A 12,784-nucleotide genomic window follows, 5' to 3' on the forward strand; every position below is an offset into this window, starting at 1 on the left:
AAACTTTCAGAATTTGTCACTGTCATTTCGTTACTAGCTGTGTGTGTCATTAAGTGTTTCAGTTGCATATTCAGCCACATAATTGTAACTAAAAATGTTGTTCTTGAGCTTATTTATCTTATATAATGATGAAAATAACGTTTTCCTGAACTCGAATGACTGTCCGAACATTGTATGCTTTACGACACTTAATCCTATATGAAGAGCGAAATTTCAACGTAGAATCAAAACTACGGTGCAACTGGCCATTCTGTACGTACCACAGTGCGTTGCCGGAGATGGAAGAAGCGACAAGAACAGGAAAAAAATCTGATGACTGACCAGAATACGAACCCTGAACCTTTGGAATTGCAGTCTGGCCACCATTGACTGAAATCAGTTCTAGACTTGTGATTACAGAAAATAATTGCTTGTGTCTTGTCACCTGTGATGTCGTTACACTTTTAGAATCACTATGTAAATGGGCAAATGTGGTTGCGCACTCACTTGTTACTGTTCATGCTTAGGCAGAAGTTTTCATTTAGTATTCTGCACATGAAAACTACTGGTGCTTTTGAAGACATAAAACAGTGCCGCTGTTTTATTATCTGCCCGTTACGTATGTATGGAGCAAAGTTTCGGACAGAGAGATCTATGACAGACACACAGCAGTCGGCTGCAGATGGCCTGACGAAGAGTACCGCATGCAGAATGCTTTTTAGCGTGGTGCGTTGCAGGTACAACGGGAACACATGCCGTATATGGCCGCTGAGTGTTCCATGTGACTCGATGTTGTCTTCCTCCTGTGTTATCTGCGTGAACTAGGCAATGACCACCAAAGGCGTGGCAGTATCAGATAAAAATTTTATGCAGTTCACTTCTTCCGTGAGTTAATTCTTTTTCCAGCTGCTCTCCTCACCACTAATTGCCATGTTGGGGATCTCGTGAAATTCTGGATTGAACGGGGATTCGAACATAAGATCCGTTTCTGCTGTATGGGATTACGGTACTTCAAGTCGCGACTACGTGAACAGATAAGAAACATAGGCTGTGCCTTAATGCAATTTTCCAATGACGACGTGATTAAGAACTAACTAGCAGGCAGCAGACTGTTAACGTGAAATAAGTTTTAAACTCTTAAGAAATTTAGGTTATAATTATCCCTAATATTCAAAAAGCCGATTATGTTGAAGTGTTCGTTATTTACATTATACAACGTTTTGCTAGTATCAGATTGCTTGAAGCATTATTAGTATAACCTACTGCTAAATATCGAATTTAAATTATTTTTTTAAAATTATTTCCATCACAGGCGTGGTAAGGTATCATGCTGAAGAAACATGGATGATATTTCGTAGTTTTTGCGTGTGACAGTGACAACGACCTTGGCGTGGCAGATATGCCAGTTCCCGCAGATTGCCGAGATTGAGCATCGACAGGCGTTGCTCTCGGCCGTGTGCTGTTAGCAAACGGGGTGCACTCAGTCCTTGTGATGCCAAATCGAGGAGCTGTTTGGTTGAGAAGTAGCGGCTCCAGGTCACGAAAACTGACAACGACCGAGAGAGCGGTGTGCTGACCCTTCGTTCCTCCATATCAGCATTGGATGACCCTTTTGACGCGACGGTCTGTCGGTATAGTTGGACCTGCCGAAGCCTGTTTGGACGGACGAGGATGATGATGATGAAATAGTACGATTTTTTGTACTGAAAACCAGTCTCTATTGAATGCGACTCTGACTTATAAGACAGATTAACGTGTGCTGCATCTTCTGCTTAGGCGATCATCGGAGCGATGCTTATCACAGTGTTGACAAGAAGCATCAATAAATAAAGAGTACGCCCTTGAGAACTTCACACATTCCAGAGACCGTCTCCACAGGGTACATGGAATAACGATTTATGTGATGTGTTCTTCAAACTGGTTCTGTTTCGGAAAGTGTAACCTCACAAATTTCGACTCTCAGTATTACTTAAAATATTTTCTCGATCTACTGACATGTTTCGCTATACAGTTGGAATAACCAGCTGGTTTTCTTCAAAATACGTCAGTCTCAGATAATAACTTACCAGTGATTTTATTCGTATAACACAAACTATAGTACTCAAACTGAAAAATACAATTTCCCGAGTTTTATTGAAATAATGTGAGCAAGCCCTTACAGACTATAAAAAGATATGTATAGTAATCGTGAAGGCTTCCGTGGCTATGTCCTTGCGAGCTGTCTATTCATGGTTTTCCCCGGATGTCGGCATACAGGTTTTCTAAGCTTGTCCAAACCGCCACCATAAATGAAGAGTGACGCGTGAAAACGAGCGTCAGATAAACCAATAATTGGAATTGGCGTCCGAAGAGCCAAACATAAAAGCGCACGTGCGGCACGGATAAATATTCATTTAACTTCCTATTTTATTTAGAGACTGTTCCGGAGATTATGTCCAGTTGCGTGGTAGTGGAACGGAATAACAATACCTGCTAATCAATACGAGTGCTGCGGGAGGCGATAATTAAAAAAAAATTGTTTTTTGTGTTATTAGTAGTAAATAAGGTAGCAAACAGCTAAAAACTGCAGTTTATGATGTTCTGCTATGTTAGGGACTTATATTTCGAATTTCATTCGTGAACTGGAATGGAAACGCCCTGAAGTTGCAAAAAAAAAAAATAGTATCAAGATTCAACTTCCTATTGTTTTCTATGTAACGAGAAACAGAGTATCAGCTTGGGTTCGACGAGGGTGGTGTGACGAAACGGTAGTGACTTCGTTGGAAGAACCAACGTAGCATTAGCTTGAACTGATTTACGGAACCAAGTGCAACCCTGTGAAGACTGTATGCAAAAAACGTGCTGGGATGTGCAAATGATTAGCATTTACGTGCTACGATAGAAATAGGAATAACGCCATCTACATTCTGTATATAAGGAAAGATTACGCAGTGACAAGATTACAGGGTATCAAGATTTCCGCTTATCGTACCGCGATATTGTTGCGGTTCCGATGACTCGTGCGAATGTGGAATCGATGGGCTTAGGTGAGTCGTACTATCCGCCTCCAGGGTTGGTCCAAGAACACTCATTATTTGGTGACCCCATTTCCGTCGTACACTTTCAGCCGTCTCGGTTTTTGCTGCTCATTGTTATACGCACTGTGTGCAAATCTTGGCCTTGAGCGCCCCTCTAAGGTATGCGCCCCAAGGGGCCGCTACTAAATGTTATCCACTCCGTACATGAAAATCTCACACTCGGCCTGCATATGGCGCCCGTTATCTGCTTGGCGCGCAAGCGGCTGCTAGTGTCACTTGAGCTTTTAAACAGGGCTTGAGCGACACGCGGGGTCTCCACGGCCGAGGAGACAGGATCGTACAGTCACGTCACGTACCTTGTATCAGAAAATCAGCACATTTGCATCTAGGCAAGTATCTACACAGATTGATAACACCTCCATCACCACTGACAGTGCGTACGACGACCATTGTTGCGGCATCCTTTGACATTACAGCAGAGAGAGCCGTGAGAAGGATGATGCCCCCGACGAGAGTACCAGACACAGCAGTGGCACCACACTGTCTTCGCCAAATGAGTGCCGCTTCTGCATACAGCATTACAATGCGTGTACCCGTGTGTGAAGGCTCCGAGAAGCATGAAAATACACTCTTAAGGCAACAAAAACGACACACCACGAAGAAATTATCCGAATAGGACAGAAATCGGCAGATGTGATGTACGCGACCAGACAGACAAATGAGTACAGTTTCAGAAAAATTGGATGATTTATTCAAGACAAAGAGCTTCACAAATTGAGCAAGTGAGTCCATCTCTGACCCTTAACCAAACAATTATTCGACTTGGCGTTGTTTGGTGTCCTCCTGACGAACATCGTGTCAAATTCTGTCCAACTGGCGCATTAGATAGTGAGAATCCCGAGATAGTTGGGTGGCCCTGCGTATAAAGCTCCAAACGTTCTCAGTTCGGGAGATATCCAGCGACCGTGCTTGCCAAGATAGGGTCTGGCAACACTAAAACGAGCAGCATAAACTTTATCCGTGTGTGGACGGACATGGTCTTGCTGAAATGTAAGCCCAGCATGGCTTTCCATGAAGAACAACAAAACGAGGCGTCGAATGTCGTCGACATACCGCTGTGCTGCAAGTGATGCCACGAATAACAACCAAAGGGGTCCTGCTATGAAATGAAATGGCACCCCAGATCATCACTCCTGGCTATCAGGCTGGTATACTGGACGACAGTCAGGTTGGCATCACACCACTGTCCAGGGTGTCTCCAGATCTTACGCCTTCAACCTGAAATCTCATTGACTGGAGTAGAACTGTCACCAGTGACGAGTCCCGTTTTCAGTTGAGCCCTGATGACCAATGAAGACTTGTCTGGAGATGTCTCGGACAACGGTGTGATATCAACCTGCCTGTCGCTCGTCATACAGCCGACAGCCGAGACTGATGGTCTGGGGTGCCATATCGTCTCATAGCAGGACTCCTTTGGTTGTCATCCGCGCCACACTTAGAGAACAGTGGTACTCCGACGATATTGTACGCCTCATTTTGTTGCCCTTGGTGGCAAGCCTTCCAGGGCTGACATTTCAGCAAGATAACACCCGCACACACATGACGAGAATTTCACCCGCTTGTCTTCGTGCTTACTGAACGCTAGCTTGGCCATCGAGGCTACCGAATCTCTCTTTGATTGAGAACATTTGGACCGTTATTGTCAGGGCTCTCAGACCATCTCTGAATTTTGACGATCTAACGCGCCAGTTGGACAGCATTTGTCACAATATCCCTCTGGAGGACATCCAGCAATTCTATCAATCAATGCCAAGCCGAATAACTGCTTGCATAAGTGCCAGAGGCGGACCAACGCGTTATTGACGTGTTCAACATTTGTGAAGCTCTTTCTCTTGAACAAATTATCAATTTTTTTCTGAAACAGAAATAATTTGTTTGTCTTTACGTATACACCACATCTATCGATTTCCGTCGCATTTGGATAATTCCTTTGTTTCTCATAGAGTATATTACATTCGTCGTAGTCATCAGGGTCAGCAACTGGCTTGATGGAATGGGGTGCCATTGGATAGTCAACGTAATCACCACTGGTTCGCATAACCGGTATTTCGCATAGTTGGCGTTACATTCTCTTGGAAGTCGCCGTGACGTGATCTTTCAGCGAGATGACACAAGCCCTCATGTTGCTCGCGCTTTCTTGACATACCACGATACAGAAGGTATGCGAATGTGGCACTGGGCAGCACATTGTTCAGACGTCTCGCCCACTGAAGACATCTGGTCATAGGTTGCCAAGACACTAGCACACCACCAGTCGCTAGCCGCTGAGATCGATGAACATAGAGCTGAAACCGCATGGAATGGCTTACCTGCACCTGTCATCCAGGCTCAGCGGACTCGATACTGATCCTTGTAGAACCGTTGTTACTGCCAGAGGTGGCGGTTCTTTGTACTAAATTTCGCATTCCGTATATCCCCAAATCACCTACAAATTAATAATAAATACGATAACGTTGGAAGCTGAAGAAGTGAATTAAAATTTGCGATGTGGCCGGGACTCTTAACCCAGGTCTTCTTACTTACTATGCAGATATGTTGACCAGCTGCACGAACTACCCTCCCCAACAGAAACCCCTATTCACATGTCCACTTATATTGCCACTATTACGTCCAATGCTGGAGTGTTATTCCAATGTCGGAGAGCTCTGGTAATAGTGACAATATGAGGGGAGATGTGAATTGGGGTTTGTGTTGGGGAGGGTATTTCCTTCTCTCCTCCTCCCTCACATCTACCCTTATATTGCCACTATTACGTCCAATGCTGGGGTGCTATTCCAATGTCGGAGAGGTGTGGTAATAGTGACAATGTAAGGGGAGATGTGAATTGGAGTTTGTGCTGGGGAGGGTATTTGACTTGGGTAGTTCGTGTAGCTTAAAAAAATGGTTCAAATGGCTCTGAGCACTATGGGACTTAACATCTGAGGTCATCAGTCCCCTAGAACTTAGAACTACTTAAACCTAAGGACATCACAAACATCCATGCCCGAGGCAGGATTCGAACCTGCGACCGTAGCGGTCGCGCGGTTCCAGGCTGAAGCGCCTAGAACCGCTCGGCCACACGGGCCGGTTCGTGTAGCTTAGTTGACCATAATGCTGTGGTGATGTAATGGTCAGTATATCTGCCTAGTAAACAAGAAGACCCGGGTTAGAGACCCGGCCGCAGCAGAAATCTTAATTCACTTCTTCAGCTTTAAACGTTATCGTAGATAAATTAGAGACATAATGTCTCATGGGAAATGTAATGAAGATCTAATAATAAATAATTAAAATGTTTTTACTTGCTGACCTTCGTACTTGTTTTCATTGCCAGCAGTGTAGGACGGTGAGGTGAGTATCCCGTTATACCCGAGTACGATTTCGGAGTGTTGGCCAGCCGCCGTGAGAGAAGGTTTCGACCGCTAGATTTCGCTAGTGTGGTGGCAACCTCCTTCCGCGGAAGACGTGTTCATCGGCGGCCGGCCGATGACAGTAATGGTGGCGTCGGCCACCAAGTTACTCAACCGGTTGCTCAACGCGCAGCGCTGGCGCTGGCCACCAGAATTATCTGCGGGCTGAAATACACGGGCCAGCGGCGCCATAATGCGCCGGCGGCAATAGATAACGCGCCGAGGTGGGCCGTGGGCGCCGGCCTGAGAGCCTGCCAGCCTTCAGCCGACTCGCTGCCAGCACTGCCGCTGCTCGCCGCGGAGCGGGGTCGCTCCGGTCTTGTGGTTGCCGTAGCAGGGAACGCGCTCGGGAATGCAGTTACATTAGTTTGACATAGTACTTGTTTCACAGATCGTGAATACGATATTTCGTGATGAAGTAGGACGTGACAGTTTAACATAAGGTTTCTCAACACGATACAATTATAGTTATTTTTTTACAATTTCATATTGCTACCCTTCAATGCTATTTGGTAAATGACCAGAGATTTTTGTGACAACATAATTCACCCCTGTCTGGGCCAAAGACAGATTTAACCAAGAATATATCCTTTCTTCTAGTATTTTAGTTATGCACTTTGCTCTTATCTTTGAACCGAGCGAGGTGGCGCAGTGGTTAGCACACTGGACTCGCATTCGGTTCAAAATGGCTCTGAGCACTATGGGACTTAACATCTGTGGTTATCAGTCCCCTAGAACGTAGAACTACTTAAACTTAACTAACCTAAGGACATCACACACATCCATGCCCGAGGCAGGATTTGAACCTGCGACCGTAGCAGTCGCGCGGTTCCGGACTGAGCGCCTTAACCGCGAGACCACCGCGGCCGGCGACTCGCATTCGGGAGGACGACGGTTCAATCCCGTCTCCGGCCATCCTGATTTAGGTTTTCCGTGATTTCCCTAAATCGCTTCAGGCAAATGCCGGGATGGTTCCTTTGAAAGGGCACGTCCGATTTCCTTCCCCATCCTTCCCTCACCCGAGCTTGCGCTCCGTCTCTAATGACCTCGTTGTCGACGGGACGTTAAACACTAATCTCCTCCTCCTCCTCCTCCTCCTCTTATCTTTGAATTGGGGTGGTTTATTAATAACAAATTTGGGTGGGTTGCATTTCAGTTTTATCAAATTGCATAGGTTATTGCCTCTTCCATTACAGTCCTACATTTTTTAATGAACAGCTGGATCCTGTTTTCTCTGCAACACCTAAGAATGGCTATTAGAAATACTTCTACTTCTGACATTTTGTTAAGGAACTTTTCATTGAGTTTGATGGATATACAGTCTTCCCATGTTCTCGGCTGGCCTGTTCCCTTTTAACAATAAACCAAATTGTTTTAATTTTATTATCAGAGATGCTAATCTCAGACATAATGTACAGACGTCGGGACTTTTTAATAACTTTTCTTAATACAGTGCAGTAGTTTTTGTAATGTTCGACTGTTTCTGGATCATTATTCCTTCTGCCTTTAAGATACATGTCCCTTTTCTGTTTATAAGATAATTACATTGTTACATGTCCTGAAAACTGAGTAGCCGGCCGGGGTGGCCGAGCGGTTCTAGGCACTACAGTCTGCAACCACGCGACCGCTACGGTCGCTAGTTCGAATCCTGCCTCGGGCATGGATGTGTGTGATGTCCTTAGGTTAGTTACGTTTAACTAGTTCTAAGTTCTAGGGGACTGTTGAGCTTAGAAGTTAACTCCTATAGTGCTCAGAGCCATTTGAACCATAAACTGAGTAGTTCAACAACATTTTGAAAAAAGAATCGTTCAAATGATCTATTCAAGATATAACTAACTACGACTTACATATGATATTCTACATGGCGGAGAGCAACAACCTAATAACAGGATCAGAGCAGACTAGAGGACGTCAAATCGTGCAAACTTTTCCAGATTATCAAAGGTGGAAATTCAGCGTTATGAAACTACGGCCGGTTAAAACGACAACCAATCAGCGACGAGGGCTCGGAAGTTTGTTCGATAGGCAGACGTGTTTTAAGCCCGACACAATTATTCGCAACATGCCAAGAATTTTCGAGAGGGTGCGTCAATCATTTCTTCGTCATTGTCAACTTTGTAACGCTGTTCGTAGCAGGAATTTCGAGCATTTGCTGTACAAAACGTGATTTGAGGAAAGAAATTTTTTAAATTTAATTTCTGTTTTCGTTTTCAGCGTTGTCTTTGTTTTACTGTACTCGTTAGAACAAAAGTTCGTCCTTGTTCTCAGTACATTAGCACGAATTCATATACGCGTCCTTAAGTTTCAGTTGTTAACCTTAGATTACTGAACCCTCGTAAAATTTACGATTGCAGTAGGGTATAAAACAGAACATTTTCTGTTTAAATTGGTATGTAACATACCATTGGACATCTAATAATGGTAATTAACTAATTCGTGACCTATACATTCATTCGGGAGGACGACGGTTCAATCCCGTCTCCAGCCATCCTGATTTAGGTTTTCCGTGATTTCCCTAAATCGTTTCAGGCAAATGCCGGGATGGTTCCTTTCAAAGGACACGGCCGATTTCCTTCCCCATCCTTCCCTAACCCGAGCTTGCGCTCCGTCTCTAATGACCTCGTTGTCGACGGGACGTTAAACAACGCTAACCTAACCCTAACCTATACATTATGGCTTACTTTGAATAAAATGGAAATTAGCAAACTTTATAATCGTTTAGTACTAGTGTAACGTTTTCTTCCCTTTAGCGTTCTAGGGTTAACAACATTGCAGCTTACAGTAGCACTTGTCGGCTACGTCACTGCAGTGCAGCTTATTCTCTTAACAAAACGATGGCATTGTGGTACTTTCAGGGTAGTTGATTTAATAGTCAAGCAATAAACAGCAACGGTCAAGCCATAACATCGCAAATAATGCGCGTCATGAATGGGAATTTAAACTTTATCTAGCTTTTATTACTTAGCTGAAATTATGATATTTAGCTCTGCTCTTTGGTAACTGCGCACTTTAGCATAACAGATATTACCTGGGACATGTTAGCTTAAATGCACACACTTCCGCGTGTTCCTCGCTGATTGGCTATCGTTATTTGGTCGTAGCTCCATAGGGATGTATTTCCCGCAGCCCACGAGAAAGGCCTCGGTATTTCAGACATGGTAACCAGGAAAATTTTGCTCGATTCGGCATCCCACTTCCAGCTCTGGCCCTTTATCAGGTTGTTTTCTCTACCTTGCATAATACAAGCAAGTTGGCTCGATGTTTCTTAACATAGCGTTGACTATAGCACCGATTCCTGTTAGTGAAAATACATTCCAACGTGTATACAAGCAGCTGTGCTGTTAGACTGAAGACTTCACGATTGTAACTTTAGTAGGAAGTTTCGTAGTAACGTATAAAGTCTTTAGCCGACTGGGAATTAGTGTCTGTGTTGACCCTCAAGATTATTTTTCCCTATGTTTTAATGGCCTATCGTCATAAACATTATCCGATGACAAGTTCCTTTTGTTTGCAGAGGATACAGAAGTTCCTACAAGTAGCAAATCAAGTATAGTTTTTGAAAAAGCTTTACTGAATTGTTATTTGACATTAATAAATACTTGCTAACCAATTTACTGTCTTAAATAAAAGCCTATTGCAAGAGATGTCCACTGATCATGTACAAAAGACATGAGGAGACGCAGATATAAGAATGGTTCAAATGGCTCTGCGCACTATGGGACTTAACATCCGAGGTCATCAGTCCCCTAGAACTTAGAACTACTTAAACCTAACTAACCTAAGGACTGCCCGAGGCAGGATTCGAACCTGCGACCGTAGCAGTCACGCGGTTCCGGACTGCGCCTGCAACCGCACGGCCACCAGCGGCCGGCCAGATATAAGAGGTTCACATGATAATTATTGGGATTACGACTTGATAATAGATTCAGTTGGGAGGATTACAACTTGATAATTAATTCACTTGGGAGGAACATACCAAAAAACAACTGAAACGACTAAGCAAATCTTTATTTGCTATGCTAATTTTGGCAGACGTACATCAAGTAAGAATACAAAAGAACTTACTTATTTTGCTTACTTTGATTCCGTAATGTGATGTATCATATTTTTGGTAATTCTTCGACACCAGCTTAATTTTAGTAATTCGAAAATTCGTAGTGCTAATTGTATATGGTGTGAATTCAGGGACGTATTACAGAAGCCTCTGAAAAAAATTCTCTGTACTGCTACCAGCTGTATTTATTCCTTGATGAAATTTGTCGTAAACAATGTACTTATCTTTCCGACCAACATCAGTAGCAGAAATAAGAAAACACTGGATAATACTTTAAATCACTTAATTTTGACCAAAAGGACTTTCGTTACTCAGGAACAGGAACACATTTTCAATGACTTGTCGATAACCATAAAAAGTTTAGCTACTAGTAAATTTTTGTTTAAGAGGTACGTAAAGACTATATAAGTAACCATCTTGGAGAATTTTTTAGCAAGACAAGTTTATATGATCTCGTTACAGATTTACAGAACGAACACAATAACCTAATCCGGAAACCTCTGTACAAGAAGTCCTTTATGTCTGAAGCATGTGTGGTTGGTGCAGTGCCTTCACTTTTAATCCCTTTGCAGATAGTTTTAGCTGCATTCTGCCATGTCCAGAGATAATCTAAGAGCACATGTTATGCAATTAAAATTTCAGTGTTGGCCATTCACACCTTGACAAAGTATCGGACATGTGAAAAGAGTAGCAACTACCTTGTAACAGAGAGAAATGTAACTTTTTGCGGCTCACTAATGTGTTAAACTTTGAGTAATCGAGTAATGAGCCTCAGTTGTACTTCTACGGATGTGAAGTGAAACGAGTACATAGGCTCAGTTGAAGCAAATAGAATGCGCTGACTCATTGACAGAATACTGTGAAAATACAGTTTCATGGACTAACACGAATTTTTGAGCACCTACAGAGAAAGGCGCTGCTAATGGTCCGCAGACTCCATTTACTACCTTACAAAACACTGCGTAGAAAATTTGATTCTAAGTGGTGTTGTTGATGTGTTCAATCCGAAGACTAGTTTGACGCATGTCTCCACGCTAGCCTATCCTATGTAAAAGCCTCATCATCTTTGCATAGCTACTGCAACCTACATTCATTTGAATCTCTTCACAATATTCAAGCCTTGGTCTGCCTTTATATTTTTTTAACTTTGTTTCCTTCCATTAGCAAGCTGATTCCTTGATGCCGCAGTACCTATCTTATCAATCAATTCTATTTGGCGCTTCCTCATTAGCTCTTCCATCTATCCATCTAATTTTCAACATTTTTCTATAGATCCATACTCCAAAAAGCTTATGTTCCACTTTTGCCTGAACTCCTTATCGTCCTTATTTCTTAGAGTGAAATCTATGAATGCTCTCCAAATCTGCCATATTGCTTCCTTACAGACTATAAAGATAAAATAAGACTAATAAGAGCTCAAGCAGAGGCATACAAGCAGTAATTCTTCCCAAGCTCCATTCCGGTTTGGAACTAGAGGATATTTTATTGTGTGGTACACTAAAAAATACGTTGTGTGCTGCACGTTTCAGTGATGTGTAGAGACAGAAATCTACGCAGAGATCAACCATATTGTCCTATGGAAAACCAACGTAGTGTTTCACTCAAATGACTTAACAAAAGCGCGGTACAATCTGTTGAACGTGTCCTCACATCAGGGAGGATTTGATCTGGCCATTGACAGTTAGGTTTTTTATGGTTTTGCTTTATGACTGTCGACGAACACCATGATGGTTTCTTACAAGGCCAATTCCAATTCTTGATACTGAGACTCTCCACCATATTTAATCTTAAGGCTCTCGATATTGAGAACATTGAACTCTCCCGGGACTTCGCCAGAATCGTTGCTTGAACCAGGCCATGCCCGTTGTAGTGCCTTACCTTGTCTTGCGGAGCTTGTGATCCTTGTCCATTGGCCTGAAGCTGCCACTGCTATTTTCTTATGGTATTAACGTGCAAACAAGTCCTGTCTCAGGGAGAATTCAGATCTTTCGTGTGGTAGAAGATCAGGATAATTGTCACTGCGCTAAACCGCTCCACAAGCCTGTATATCCTCGTTCGTTCTTATTCCGACGTCAGACACTCCCGGGAAACAAAGGGAACTGGAGAAAGTAGTGTATATCTTACTCGTTTGGAACTTGGCTTTAATCCAACTTGGTATGGGTAAAAGACTGACGAACAGTACGAATCCTTCGTGCGCGAATTACACTTAACGATTCTTCCAATATACACTGTCTACAGAAAAAGTGAAGCACCCAGAAGACATAGTCGAATGTGAATGTAACTTTGTA

The 12,784-nt window shown here is 43.2% G+C and overlaps 1 protein-coding gene and 1 non-coding gene across 7 annotated transcripts in view; one reads left to right on the forward strand and one right to left on the reverse strand.

The window, feature by feature from the left end:
* Window positions 1–12,784, forward strand: part of LOC126251359 (leupaxin) — a 507,262-nt gene that overhangs the window by 429,327 nt on the left and 65,151 nt on the right. The window lies entirely within an intron of this gene.
* On the reverse strand, window positions 6,037–6,120 carry Trnas-gga (transfer RNA serine (anticodon GGA)). Its single transcript is given in 2 exon segments — window positions 6,037–6,071; window positions 6,081–6,120. It is a non-coding gene; the product is annotated as a tRNA-Ser (tRNA).

This window comes from Schistocerca nitens, chromosome 1 (genome assembly GCF_023898315.1).
Source record: "Schistocerca nitens isolate TAMUIC-IGC-003100 chromosome 1, iqSchNite1.1, whole genome shotgun sequence".
Classification (NCBI taxonomy): domain Eukaryota; kingdom Metazoa; phylum Arthropoda; class Insecta; order Orthoptera; family Acrididae; genus Schistocerca; species Schistocerca nitens.